Below are 15,089 nucleotides of genomic sequence, written 5' to 3'. Positions count from 1 at the left end.
TCTGCAATCTAGGCATCTATCCTCAAAAATCTCAAGTCAATTTCATCACTTATCACTTTCTCCCTAATATAATGATAGTGGACCTCTATATGTTTTGTCCTTGCATGGTAAATGACATTCCTAGCCAACATAATAGTACTTATGTTGTCACAGTATATCACTGTTGTGGACCATCAATGCATACACACAACTTAGAAAGAAAAAATCTCACCGAAGTTTCTTCACATGCTGCTATGGCAGCCCATCTATGCTCCACTTCTCTACTGAACAAAGAAATGGTGTGTTGTCTCTTGCTACTCTAGCTACTCACACTACTCCCAAGAGAGAATGCATACCCTATAGTCCACTTTGTCAATCTCTTGTTGATGACTAGTATCGAAAGACACAAAGGAGGGAGAGAGTCCTCTCGGTGATAATATGTTAAGAGCGAGCAAACAATCAATGGAAAGTGCACACATAACCAATGTCATACGATGGAACAAACATCAAAGAACAATATCACCTCACACAAGAATGATATCAATATAACACCACAAAGAAATATGCCAACATACATGGGAACACCCACACTATGTGAGACAAGGGGAAGAATCCCAGTAAGAAGGAACACCCACACTGTGTGAGACAAGGAGAAGAATTCCAATTAGAAAAGCGCCAAGTTTTGTGGTTGCTGATAAGAATACACTAAGCTCTAAGGCACTCAGACTTGTTGAATACATAGAGGAGCCAAAGCACATAGCTACACTCCCTCACTGTTACCAACCAAGACCCTTGAGTTCTCGAGTCTCTTGAATCTCTACCACAACTCTAGACTTGAGCTCCAAGAAGAGGGCTTTTCTTGCTCACTCTCACACTCAGCCACACTGACCTCAATGGAACTTACCTCTATATCAAGGTTGCTCCCCCCAGTCTTCTTAACCGTTGCAATCTTGGTCTTGCACTTGGGGAGTGGATGGGACAACTGAACAACCCAGGACATGGGCACATGGGCCGCCTCAACCAAGACGTGCGCATCTAGGCCAATATTTCCTCAAACATGTACAAGATGAAAAAATAGGACTAAAATTAAAGAGATACAATATGTCGCAACATGCATAGACACCAACATCAGGATAAGAACCACATGGTTCCATGAAGGACCATATCATGGATAAAACTAAAGTGGAAATGAAATGCATACAATGAAATATATAGAGTGCCATATGATGGAAATCCCATGATGCTAATCTGTCCAATGCCTCAGATCCATCATGGGACCTCCTCAAATCCATCTGATGCCTTTGAACTATGAGGAGTCTATGTATCATCCTCATCATCACTATCCTGAGGGTGGGAGTCATATGTGCTCTCGTCCTCGTCCTCGTAATCTGGATCATCCCGGTCATGTAAGGAGATTGAGATGGAGGTCGAGGAATGTGAGAATGTGGAGCAGTGTGCCGAGGGTATGAGCATGGTGGTGGAAGAACATCCTCGGGTATGTCCTATGTAATAAAATCATATAACTGTTGGACTCTATCATCTACACAACGAAGGTGTGACATGAGATGGAACTTCTTCTGATGCGCATAGAGTGCTATTAATTTCCATTCCGCATGAGAAGTGTCTACCTATTAAAGTCTCTTTGTGAGACTAGTGATCTTTGCATGTGCCTAATGCAATGTTGTCTCACCTACGAGACCTCTAGTATGAATGCCAAAAATTTCATGTATAAGTGAGTCCATGAGGTGCTGGAGGGTGGATGGAAGGGGTGGTGATGGAGAGGATTAAGATCCTAGAAGGGAAAGAGAAGGGAATAATGGAGAAGAGAATGGCTATAGTGGAATCATAGGGGGTGTTGTTGATGAGGATAGATGGGGTGTCGATGAAATGAGGGTGAAGGGATGTTGATGATGAGGGTGGAGGGGTTATCGATTAAGAGGGTGGAGATGAACCTGCATTGAGGTGCACCTGCATATTATATAACTACTCATAGAGGGACTTGAAGGTTGCTACCTCCACATCCCAATCTCCTGTTTGGGCCTTCATATAATGTTGCATGGTGAGTGCATCTTGAAGAGTGGGAGTGAGAGCCTCTCTCAAGATATTGATAAATACCAACAATGCACGAAGGCGAGCATCAACCCCAGTGTCAATAATGTCATGTGTAAGATGGTTCAAAGACTTGATTAGGTTGCTCAACTCTTGATCTATGGCAAGGTCTTGGGGATGCTGCGTGAGAACATCTTTTAGAGTGGCATCCCATCCCCATAGTTTGCCTTGTAGAAGGTTTGGTGCGTACTAAAGAGGTGATGCCCACTGCAAGGTGTTTTGCTTAACTGCATCCTTAATTACCTCATTTTATATGTGAAGGCAGTGGTTGTGGTATGTGATATAAGTATTAGGCAGATCCACTTCTACTCGTCGAGGTGCGGGGGGAGACAAGGAAGATGAGGCCTATAGTAGAGGTATTGGTACTAGTGCTGGATCAAGAGATGTGGGATGGCAAATGGTGTTGTGGGTGAGCGGGGTGACACAACCATGGTGTCTTGTAGGAAAATAGAGAGGAAATGTGGGTGGAACCTATGGGGATGGCATGGGTAGAGATGCCAAGCATAGAACTAAAGAAGAAGTAAGGCTAAACGATTCAATGTGTCCACTAGTTTGAAGGTAGAGTTATCCACCTTTGCTTGGTAACGTTGACAAGGAGATCATGAGGAAGATGGGGAAATAGGATGTGGTGGTGACAGATTAGAGGTGCATGTGATAGGTTGTGCAGACTTGGGGGGTGGCATCTTTATGGAGGGGATGGACTAAACAAGAGGAGGAGGTGTGGAAGAAGTAAATAGCAAAGGGGGGGATGTGGGAGAAGTAGAAAGCAATGGGAGTGTGGTTGAGTGAGCGCATTTTCTAGGTGAGCAAGGGGGAACGGGAGGCCTTTTACAGAGAGCATTGGAAAGAGATGGTGGTTGGAATGCTCTATGGGATAGAATTGTTGTGGTTGAAGTGAGAGATGGTGGTGCTAGTGGGAGAGTAGCAGGGATAGGGGTAATGGTTGGTGTTGGGGATTGAGAGGTAACGGGTGGTGTTGTGGTTTTAGAAGGTTATAATAATTGGGGAGCCTGGAAGGAGAGGATATTAAGGGTGGAATTAAGGGAGTTGTGGGGGACAAGAAAGCACTCATTAGGGGCCCAAGATATGTGGTTGTGCGAATACGATGGATGGTGGTGGTGGTGAGATGGGTACAGATAAGTTCAGCAAAGGGATGGGGTTTCCGATGGGCAAGACATAAGAGAGCATCGAAGTATGGGGTCAAGAGATCTCATCCTTGGCAAGGTGTAAGACGCATAGTGAGGTATTGAAAGAGGAAGTATAGGGAGGAATCTGTCTCAATATTATTGATTTTGATGCCATGGCAATCCCAAGGGGAGGCATTGGGAGACAATCTCAAAATATGTGTGGGGTGATTATGTAGTGGAAAGCCACTGTATCCAAAATTGGTAGGTGCCAGGGGTGGTGTGTGCAAGTGGAAGGAAGAATCAATTTGCAAGTGGAAGGAAGACTCAATTTAAGATGCAAGTGTGGGTAGTGTGTGCAAGTGGAAGGAAGACTCAATTTGAGATGGGGAGAGTGGCAAGACAATGGAAGAAAAAGAGGAAATGAAAGTGCAACAAGCTACCTCATGAACATGTTGAAATGGTAGACAATTAAAAATTTTCAAACCCAATTGTGCAAGAGATGTAGCATCAAAAATAGAAGATAGAGATGAGCAAGCAGGCACCTTTATAAATGTAAGCATAAGAGGTAGTGGTGCTTGGGAAGATGACACGATCTTGGATCACGGTGGCCTTTTGTGTCGAGCAGTTGTGTGGCCAATCTATGTTCCCTCCTCTTCTTCTCCTGAAGTGAGGTGCACAAAGAGCAAAGAAGGGGGAAGAGATAATGGAGGGGGTTTCAATTTGATGAGGGAGCAATGGGATCTAATGGAGAGGATGGGGGAAGAGATATTGGAGAGGGTGTCGATGTCTAAGGAGCAATGGAATATAATGGAGATCCTATGAGGAGAGGTGGAATAGAAGGAGAGGCTAGCATGGATGGAGGTGTAGATATTAAAGAGGTTAGAGATGGAGGTGGTGGTGATGGTGGCAAGGTGACCAAGGGAAACAAATGGAGAGTTGGTGCTTGAGTATTGTTATAAAGGACTTAGGAGATATGGGGGTGGTATCAACAGTGAGGTAAGTGAGGGGCTAGGTAGAGACAAGCCCATTGATGTGGGAGAAGTCAACATGGTCTCCAACTTAGGATGGGTATCCAAAAGTTGAAGTAATCTTGCAACTCTAGTATCATCCGCCGTAGACGAGGGTATGTTGGAAGGAGGGTAAGTCGATGAAGAGGAAGAGGATATGATAGAGGAATGGGGAGTTGATAAAGAGGAAGAACTCACAGTGCAAAAGAAAGAAAGAATGCTTTTGTTTTTTGTTTTGGTGGAGAGAGTGTCGAAACTGATAGATCCATGGAGAGAGCTATTCACCAATTGTGACGAGACTCCAAATCCACAAGATATGATGAGAATAGAGACCAGAGGTGTCGCGAGAGACCATAGACTCAAATTCATGCGGTGACCAATCTAGGGACAAGATTGTGATGAATCCAAGAGCTAACAAAAGGAACTGTGATGAATCCAAGAGCTAACAATCTGAGCTATGCTAACTATCTGCACTATGACAAATCAAGCTGCTATGAATACGAATCCACAAGAGTTAAGAGTTGTGACAATTCAAACCAAGGTGTATTGACAATCCGAGCTGTGATGAAACAAGTTGTGACTATAAGAGCTATTGTGAATTCGAATCCACACAAGTCAAGGGCTAAGAATCCACACGAATCAAGATGTCTTTACGAGTTGATCCGAATCCACAAGAATTTGAATCAAGCTGATCCAAATCCATGAGCACACGAATAAGCTGTCTATGAGATGAGTTGATCTGAATCCATTAGGGGAGAATTGGGGTCTCCAAAAGGCCCCCAATTAGTGTTTCCTAATTTCAAGGGATTAGTGAGGGATTTGAGGTGTACCAATGGGAGTGCTCCTTTTTGTGGGGCGATGCCATGTTGAGGTGGAGGGTAGGTAGACCTGCAAATAGCCCCTATTTGCTACTCCTCTTACATCAGGGACCACTCAAACCATCCCCCCCCCTCAACCCATGCTTGACCCTTCTCCCATATGCACCTCCCCCAAACAAACCTACAAGTCATTCAAGAGGCGGTGGGCCCTTCTGGGCAAATTTTTCCCCCCTCTCAACTCGTTACAAGCCTGCCCCCTCCTCTTCTCTAGTCCAGCTCCATTCTCCCTCTATTTTTCAAATGTGGGAACTCATTTGGCATCTTCTCTGCCCCCTCTTGCTCTGGTCCACTGTGTTTCTCTCTCTCCAGCACCTCCTATAGCAGCTGCTCATTCTCTTTCCATTCCTAGCTACAGCACCTCCTATAGCAGTAGCAAGTGCTCATCCCCTCTGCTCTTTCTCCCTCCATTCCTAGCTACAGTACCTCTTGTAGTGGTTGCTCATCCCCCTCTGCTCTTTCTCCCTCCATTCCTAGCTACAACACCTCCTAGAGAAGCTGCTCATCCCCCTCTACTCTTTCTCCCTCCATTCCTAGCTACAGCACCTCTTGGAGCTTCTCTCAACCTTCAGCTGCACCCTCTATACCTTCTCCCTCTCTCTCCCTCTATCGGAGTTGCTCTCTCCCTCCAAGCTACACTTTCTAGTCCACTATTTCTATTGTGACCTCTGTACAAGCATGGTGAGGAGACCATACATGTACTCTATATCCCACAGGAGCAAAAATGCATTGGGTTAATGGGTGCCTTGCACCTACAGCAGCTTGAATGATTGGATAGTCATGAGAGGATCTACCAAGGGTCCACATAAGCTTCCCAAGAGCAAAAGAGGTGATCTTTCACATGAATGGAAGGGCAGCATCATGAAGTTCAAGCTTGGGAAGAAAGGATTGCTTGCAAAGGTGCAACACATCTACATGGGGAAGGACATGCACCTTCCTCTGTGAAGCAATCAATCGACAATACCATCGCATTGTAAGTCTGCATTTTGTGTAAGATTTTGAAGTGTAATGAGTCAGTTTGAAATTGTATTTTGAAATAGAACCAGTGTAATGAGTCGGTTTGAAATTATAATTTGAAATAGCACTTGTGCATAGCAGATGTATTTCCTTCAGAATTTGAGGAGTGGGAACCAGTCGAGTGCTTCTTAGGTAAGTTTACTGCCATTCATGAGGGTTTAGGAAGGCAAATTCATGCTGGAGAGAAGTCCTCTACTTTGAAACAGAGAAATATCTATTGGTATAATGCCAAGTACATTACTTCAAGGACAGCATCAGGCTATGGCCATCTTCAATGCATTGCAACACCACAACTTGAAGACATGGATTGCAGCATGGTGGACACAAGAACAATGCAATCATACAAGGAAAAGATTGCAAAGGATGTGGGCATGGCCATGAAGTTTACATTTGGCTCTAAATGGGTAAGGTTGTCTTGGTTTGTGCCTTTGCACATTTTTGCTTCTTGTTTTCAAAATATCCAGATGCACAGAACAAAAATTATGTGGTCATGCAAGTGCCTACATGAGAATGCCCTTGAGGAATTGCTTAGGGTGAATTGGAAAAACAGGTCAAGTGAACAAAAGGGTGATCTATTTCAATGCCATATATGTAAGGACAAAATGGTTGTCAAGTACCACATCTCCCGCCAAATGTTATATTTTGCTTTCCAATATAGGCATTGGAAGAAAATAGGTGGCAATTGGCTCCCCCTTGACTCTAACGACGATGATAATACAAGGGTAAGTTTATGTATTGGTTCTCATTTAGGAGATGTCAAGAATGTGACTGTCATGTCACAGTGGACTCTCAGGGGCATGCGGGAACACCTATTGGTCATGGAGGATGGCATGTCTGAGTCCTTTCACTTTACCTTAAATGGTGAAAAGGTAGGAAAGCATGCAGAGAAGCTTGTGCATGGTGCCACTTTTATCCCTCCTGCAATATTGGAGATTGTAAACAATGTGGGGTGGAACAATTATGGATTTTGACATTTTCCAATTCATAGTGGTGCATTTAATTTTGATGTTTTGAATGGTTTTGTTTCATGTTAATGTCAAGTTTTTCCCAAATTTTTTATAATTCTTTTTATTTTTTATATTTAGAACATTTGGGTATATATAGGTTATAAAGTTACTTTAGTTTTAAAGTTTCACTATCATAGCCATAGTTCTCCTAGCTACCAAACTACCATGGAATCTGCTAGGTCTGCCTTCCATAATTTCATCTCTCGTACTCCATTAATTGATAGAGAGGGGAGTTATTTCTAGTCTTTGATAAGAGCATAGATGTCCTAGGCACCTACTTGGGAGCCTGAGACATTTTGAAGACCTCATCAAGTACATGCAAGACTACATCGCGAGTTTTGCATATCAACTTGATGAGTCTACAAAAAGATGGGTCCCAATTGATTATTTGAAGTACTTGTTCAATCAAGAACCCAGGTTCGTGAAGCATTAGATCACTTTTGAGCCCAGCTCACACCCCTAGGGTTTAGGGAGGTGGACACTGATGACCTCCTAGCATGTGGAGTCATCAGAAACACGGGAAATAGGTTCCTATCCTGGGAAATGACCTTTATTTTCCTTCTCCAAGAGGGACAAATGGAAGAGGAGGCCTCAACCTCAAGCCCTAACCCTGACCCTGCCCCTGCCCTTTCCGATCCTCTTATTTTTGTAGATGAGCCCAACATCTACAATGAAGAGCCCATAGATGAAGAAGCTGAGGAGCAGGAAGCTGCATTGGCCCTGGAAGTGCTCCAGCGACCTCCTAAACCCCATTCTACTTCTCAAATTCCATCCACCTCGGGCACCACCTCTGTTGACCCCGCAACAATGATATGGTTTCTTGCTCCCCTTCTTGTCGATGGAGAACAATACCTCTTTCTCCATGACATAGAGGTTATGTTTGGTCTCTAGGAGGATGAAGCTCTTGGTGTCCTGTGTGGATACGAGGTGGACACGACTATGCAAGAACCTGGGTTTTTGGGAGCATATGATTCAATAGAAGAGGTTCTTGCTTTAACACTGGCCCAAATCAAAGATGCAGAGACATCAATCTACTCTAACCTACCTGATGTTCCAGAAGAAGCCTCCACAACTCACTCCAGACAGCATGAGGCCTCTGGATCCATCCTCATTAACAAAGAGGAAGGGATTGAGCATGACGACTCCATAGTGGTAAGAAACTATGAGCTTTGAATTTCTTCTCTCTTGGTATACTTTTGCTTTAATGGAATTCTAATGTAATGTTGGACTATTGCAGGAGGCATTTCAGATCGACCTATTCTCATCTCAGCAACGCCTTGTTCATAGTAGCTTCGACCGAGATCACTCACTGGCACATTACCTTGGCCAAGCAAAAGGGCACTTTGTGGTTATCCCCACAAAAAGTTTTCTCCACATGGCACTTATGATCTCCTGAAGTGCAAGTTCTTGTCACAAGTTATTGGTCATGCTGACATCAATTGCAATGCTGACAAGGTCATTTTGGTGAACCGCATGGCTGCCCTCAATGCCTTTGGAACCAATTTTCAAGGTATGGCATTGATGGCAACAGCCATGTCCCTGGCTAGTAATGACAATAGCGTTGACTCTCTATCGACTAGGTTTAGGGCTAGGAGTGTATTTGAGAATTCAAAGCCCGATGTTCTCAGTGTTTTAGAGAAGAGAGAAAGGCTCTGAAGCCTTATTGTATAGAAATTTTATTTTATATGAATACATATATACTTTTTATACAATGCCCCATTTTGTGTTCTTTTACAAATTTTATTTTATACTGTCATTGTATTTTGTAACTTTAATTGTTGTTGGCATTAATATTTTCATTCACTATTCTGTTCAAAAGCATGTTATCAGATAAATATTTGCGCTATAATGGTCATTTCTAAGCAATCTAGTAAGAATCTCACTGCACGATAGAAAGCAAATGTGTTCGGCATCACGCGGGGAGCCCAAAAATGCCAAAACCTGCTATACCGTGTATGGGACTTGTTTGACTAGGCCCCATATGCACCATAACAAGTTTTAGCATTTCTAGGCTCCCCGCGCGATGTCGAACACATTTGCCTTCTGCACCACGATGAAAAAACATCATTTGACCACTCAAATTCACATTGAACTTGCATAAACTGATGGAAAGCATCACGAAACATGTATAATAACATGGGAACAATAATAGAACATAAAAATATCTTTTATTCATTGGCCTCAAAGGGCAAAGATTTACAAAATGATTCGGGTTACACCAAATGAACCTAAACAACATCTAGGGCCTAAGGGAGGGATCGGAGCGGATGCGCTTGGCGAGTGCAAGGTCCTTGTCCATCACTGTTACTCTTTTGGCATGGATAGCACATAAGTTTACATCTTCAAAAAGACCTACTGTCATCTGCTCCGGTGCCTCCTGAATTGCTCCCATAGCGCCTAAAGTGAAACGCACATCATTCTTGTATTGTTGTGTTATTTCACGTACAACATGCTGGAAGGGTGCACGGGGAATGAGATTTTCCACAGTGTTTTGGAACTTGCGGATCTCCTGAAGTGCCTTCATGCCTGATTTTTTGCACCTCTTAATCTTTGGGGGACCTTGCACTAGCCTCTGGACATGGCTCCATGGCCACTTGTCTGCTTTGAACTTCTTTCGCCTCTCCTCCCTTGCAACAACCTCTTCAAACACCTCTTCCTGTGTTTGGTGGGTCCTTCAAGGTGGCTTGTCGTGACTAGGGGGCTGCTTTGTCCTTAGTCTCTTTTCCTTTTCATGAGGCTGTGAGACAGTAGGCTGAGGCTCTTGCTCAGCTCGTACTAGAGGCTCCTCATATCTATCGAGGCATAGAGGGTTGATGGTGCTCTTCCATGCGGTCTGCTTGGTTGGAGGATTGGGGCCAAGGTTCATTCTATCTGCGAGCCCGCCAAATACTTCCTCTTGCTGTGGCCCCTGTAATCTCTCCATCTCCTCTCTTTGCCTTTTTGCTCCCCTTGTTGGTCTACATGCTCCATGCCAAGACCCCACGGAGGAGGGAGGGGCAGTTGATCATGATTGACTAGACTATTTTGCCCCTCTTGGGAGACCTCTCTACTTCCATGGTTAGTTGTGTGGAAGGACTGAGAGGACCCCTGATCGTGCTTGGATCCTTCATCGTGCTGGGATTCCTCATGGTGCTGAGATCCCTGAGATTCCCCATGAGAGTCGGATGGTGGGGACTCGCATTGCTTGGACTCCTGATGATGAGAACCACCTTCAGATCCCTGCTGATCATTGCCCTCTTGGCCACTAGGGCTTGTAGTGTGTTTGGAGGCCATGGCGTTGTGAGGAGGACAACGGGTAGCATCTAAATGGCATCCAGTGGGTCTAGCAATTTGTTTAACTTGTGCCATAGAAATGAGGGATTTTAGGGTTTTGAAGTGCTTTATATAGTCTTTTTTAAAGCACTTTAGGGTTTTTCTTTTAAATTAGGGTTTTTTTAGTGCAGCCCCCCCTCCGTCTTTTGTCGCGCCAGTTCGGTAATACTTAATCTTCACCACCCTCCCTCCCAACCCACTGACCCCTCTGCCCTGCCATGTCGCACATGCAATTCTGCAATTTCCAAACAAATTTGTGAATTTTGGAATCTATAATTGACTCAAAATAGTGTTAACTTTATTCATCAAACATTTTGCATTTGGGGCTCTCTTAGGACCCAATGCATCCCCTGTCTAAGACTACGTTGCAACCAAAGCGCAACCCCTTGGCTCCCTATTGAGGACTTCCAAGCAACACATATCCTTGTCTTCTTGACATGTTGAACCGCTTTTGCAAGACTTGAGACCTCTACCTTATCACGCTTGAGAGTCCTGGCCTCTAGACATCTATAAAATCAATCAAACATTTCGTGTAGTGCATTGCTTCACGTGATACCACCCCCATGCCTTGTATTCTTGAAGTATGCTGCCTTTGCTCTGTAGTGTGATTTCTCCATTCCTTGAGTATTCCAAATGGACAGAGGGCCCCATTGCTCCACAAACCATGGTGCATGTGCATAAAGAATATGCTATAAAGAAAAACATTGTATTAGAAACATAAACTCACTCAAGTTTTGACTGAAGTTTAAAGCACAAAATTTCAACCTAAGGAGGATTACCATGTAATGTATAATATGTGACTCCCCCCATGCTTCTACCATCAATGATATGAATTTTCCCAATGCTGTCTTGAATCTCTCATAATAAAGCTCATCTATTTGACCTTGTCTAAGCAACTTTATAAATGCATCAAGCTTTGCTCTCAAAGTAGCAATTTGCGGATGTGAAGCTTGATTTGTGATGCACTCACACAAAGCTTTCTAGTACTCCCAACCTAGGGTGCTTTGAGCCAATGTATGTTCTTCTTTATCAGCATTTGGTTGGACAAGAACCTCCTTGCCTTTCCTCCACCCATGGACACTTTAGTAGGAAGATTTTGTGTCTTTCCTGATTGTTTCTTATCCTGCTTAAGCTTCACATTGCCTCCGTGAAGTCCCATTAGTGAGAGTAGTTCTTCAGCTTTTGCAATGCATTGTGCCGATACTTGTTGTGGCCTCAAATTCCAAGCATAAACTAGATGGAGATAGAGTAACTTATCAAGTATATGCAGTTCAGCATGCAAAGTACACACGTGTACCCGCTCCAATGGAATTGGTAGAATGGGGTCCCACTTAGGATCCTTTTTGTGATGATCAGGGGCTGCACTTTGGTTGCAAGAAAGGATGCGATTTTCCCACTGTAGGCTTCCCTTTTGCATCTTTTGAGAGTGGGTGCAATACAAGCATGTCCATTTTGCATCTGCACCTATCACTTGAGGGTCTTCAAATCACTAGCTAGATGCCATTCAACTTGAAATGTTCCATGCCCATCCACTATTAATGTTTGCCCTACCTCTTGTCTTCGAATAATCGACGGGATACCGGTTCTCTCTCCAAAACCCACTTCAATGTCTCGTGGCACTCCTTTGGGGTCTCAAAGGCTGCAAGCCACCATATGTCCTTCTCAGATTGGACTGAGAAACCCTGCTCAACTTCCTCATCCCCTTGAGCAAAATGCAAGGCGTCATTCATAATACAAATGCTCACCCTCTCTAGCTTATGCTCTTTTACCAACTGAGCTTCATCCATTTTTATAACAAATACTAGCTTGCCATCTGTACAATGAAAGAGAAATATAGTAAGGATATAGAAATGAGAAGAAATAAAGTTGAATGTGAAGAGGGGATTTCTCTTACCTTCTTCTCTCATCCCATAGAATTTGGCCATGGCTCTCTACAAATTCTCTACATCCACGTAAACATTATTGAAAGCCTTCATCTCAAACATTTGGATGCTAGATTTCTTTTTACTCTTCCAAGTCATTGTGCCACTTACACAATGGTATCCTCCAAGCTTTTCTCTAGCACATTGGTTTGTTTCTTGACATGCAAGCCTTACAAACCACGGTGTTGGCAATGGCATTGTAGATATCTTATACTTTTCCTCCATAGCAGACTTGAAATTTTTGAAAACAAAGTTGTAAGCTTCACGACTTACACCAGTAGCATCACAAGCTCCAAGCACCTCCTTTACTTGGACAAGACCCTTGAAATCCTTCATTACCTCTCTAGCAACTTGTTTACGTAGCCCTTTTTATCTAGGGTCCTTCAACACTTCCATGACATCACTTGGCTTTATTAAACTTCTTAGAACATATGAAGGATCACTATCATCCATTTCCATTGTTCCCATCACATCCTCCATGAAATTCCTAAAGTAGAGTACAAATGAATCTTAGTGGAAAGAATGCAACACCACAAATATTTTGGAGTAAGAAATTTCATTGAAAATTTGGGGAACTAACCTTGCAACCCGTATTCTCCTCTTTTGGGCACCACTATTGGTTGACAATGTATCCATAGATTGCAATTGTCTTTTCCTCTCCTTCAGCCCGAAATGTGTTCCCTTCAACTTTTGTACTCGTTCCTTCTCCACATCACGTTGAACTTGGCCATAGATAGACCTTTCCAAATCTTGTTTGCTTTCAGCGAGCTTCTAGATTGATTCTTCCAATTCATGTCACTCCAAGTCTAGTGCATGTGCTTTGTCACTGAGTTCTTTGTTTTGCAATTGGAGATCCTGCATACTATTATGCATTGCCACAATAGTAATATTTCCCAAATGTGCAAGTTCTTCTACTTGGGCTCTCTACACCTCACTTGCTTGCATAGCCAATGTCTGACAATGATTCAATCAATTGCAATAACCGAGCAATCCAGCATGTCCCTTGCCAAGAAACCGAACAACATCATGCACTGTATGAAAAGGAGGACTCTTTTGGGTGGCAGGGTCTAAAGGATACAAGTTTCCATCCACCCAAAAGTCAAGATGCTTCTTCCCTTGCAATCGAAGACTGTGGAGCATACTTTGAGGAGTTCCACTATATCCCAAAGAGCGTGTGCTTGCATATTCTACCTCTAGTTGTACGTTCACATGGTACTTATTGGATATGTCCTCGAACGATGCCATGAGTACTCAAAGAGAGGTATCAGTGATGTAGGCTCAAATGTAGGGGCGAGCTGACGATGGATCTAAGGAGGTCCCATGATGGATTCGAGGCATTGGATGGATTAGCATCATGGGATTTCCATCATATGGCACTCTAGATATTTCATTGTATGCATTTGATTCCCACTTCAGTTTCATCCATGATATGGTCCTTCATGGAACCGTGTGGTTCTTATTCTCATGTTGCGACATATTGTCTCTTTTTAATTTGTCCTATTTTTTTATAATGGGCATACCCCATGCTTGATTTGCCAAGGATGATGAATGGTTTTATCATGGGGCAACTATACATGGGTTTGAAGACCTTATCTTTTGTTGATTTCATCTTGTACATGTTTGAGCAAATGGTTGAGGCCTAGATGTGAATGTCTTGGCTGAGGCCCATGTGCCCATGTCCTGGGTTGTTCAACTGTCCCATCCACTCCCCATGTGCAAGATCAAGATTGCAACGGTCAAGAAGAGTGGGGGGAGCAACTATGACACCAAAAATTGATATTTTTAACTTTGCATTGATATTGTTTTTCTATATTTTGATAAGAGTTTGAGTATCAAGTGATAGCCTAGCGGCTCTCACTTATTTCTATTTTCTATGATATTGTATGGGATGGAGAGGATGAGTGGAATGGCTCATTGTAAATACCATAGGTATGAATTATAAATACCTTGGTATGGGGTGAGAGTTATTTGTGTATGGGATATTATGGAGTTTTTTAGAAAATAGGAAGAGTGAGTCATATAAAGAGGTGGGCTCATGTCCATGTGTTCCAATAATATAAGAGAGGCCACATGCCAAGCGTGTGGAAGGCATGTGGAGGAGTGTGAAGTCATGAGGAATCCTTCTAGAACTCCTATGTGGAATAAGGAGGATGTGGACATGTGGAAAAGAGAGGGTCCCTATGGGCTCCATGTGAGGAGACTCTTGACTTTCTCAATATTTTAAGAGTCTTGAGCATCTTTTGATGGGACACATGGCAAGAGTAGCCAAAAAGGACATGGATGGTGACATACGTGCTTATGTGATTGATGGGGAAAGGAATCTACAGGCAGCAATTGTAAATGGGTGAAGGAGGGTAACAAAATCTCTATAAAAGGAGCCCTCCTCTCCCTTGTTCATCAATCTCTTCCACCATTAGGCCTTATGTTGCTGTAGTTCTAGTCTCCCCAAGCTTCTTCCATGAGCCTTCTCTCCCTCTTGTAGATATTCTCTTATGTAGACTCGAGTCCTTCTCTCTCTAGTTTATTCTCTCTCTATGAGTATAGTCTTGGAGCTTCCGCTCCCTCTTGTATGTATGAAACCTCTTCTTCTCCCTTGTGTTTGTAGTGTTGAAGTGGATTCTCACTCTATTTGTAATGAAGGTCACTTCAGGTTCTCTCTCTTTCGTGAGTGTCTCTTCCCTTTTCTTTCTTTCAAAGCCTTAAAAGTTCTTTCTATTCGACTGCTCACTGTGCA

Source organism: Dipteris shenzhenensis, chromosome 11 (assembly GCF_047967505.1).
Source record: "Dipteris shenzhenensis isolate YYH24624 ecotype China chromosome 11, Dip_SZ_1.0, whole genome shotgun sequence".
Lineage (NCBI taxonomy): Eukaryota > Viridiplantae > Streptophyta > Polypodiopsida > Gleicheniales > Dipteridaceae > Dipteris > Dipteris shenzhenensis.
The sequence above is the reverse complement of the archived record's forward strand: the minus strand, read 5'-3'. Positions refer to the sequence as shown.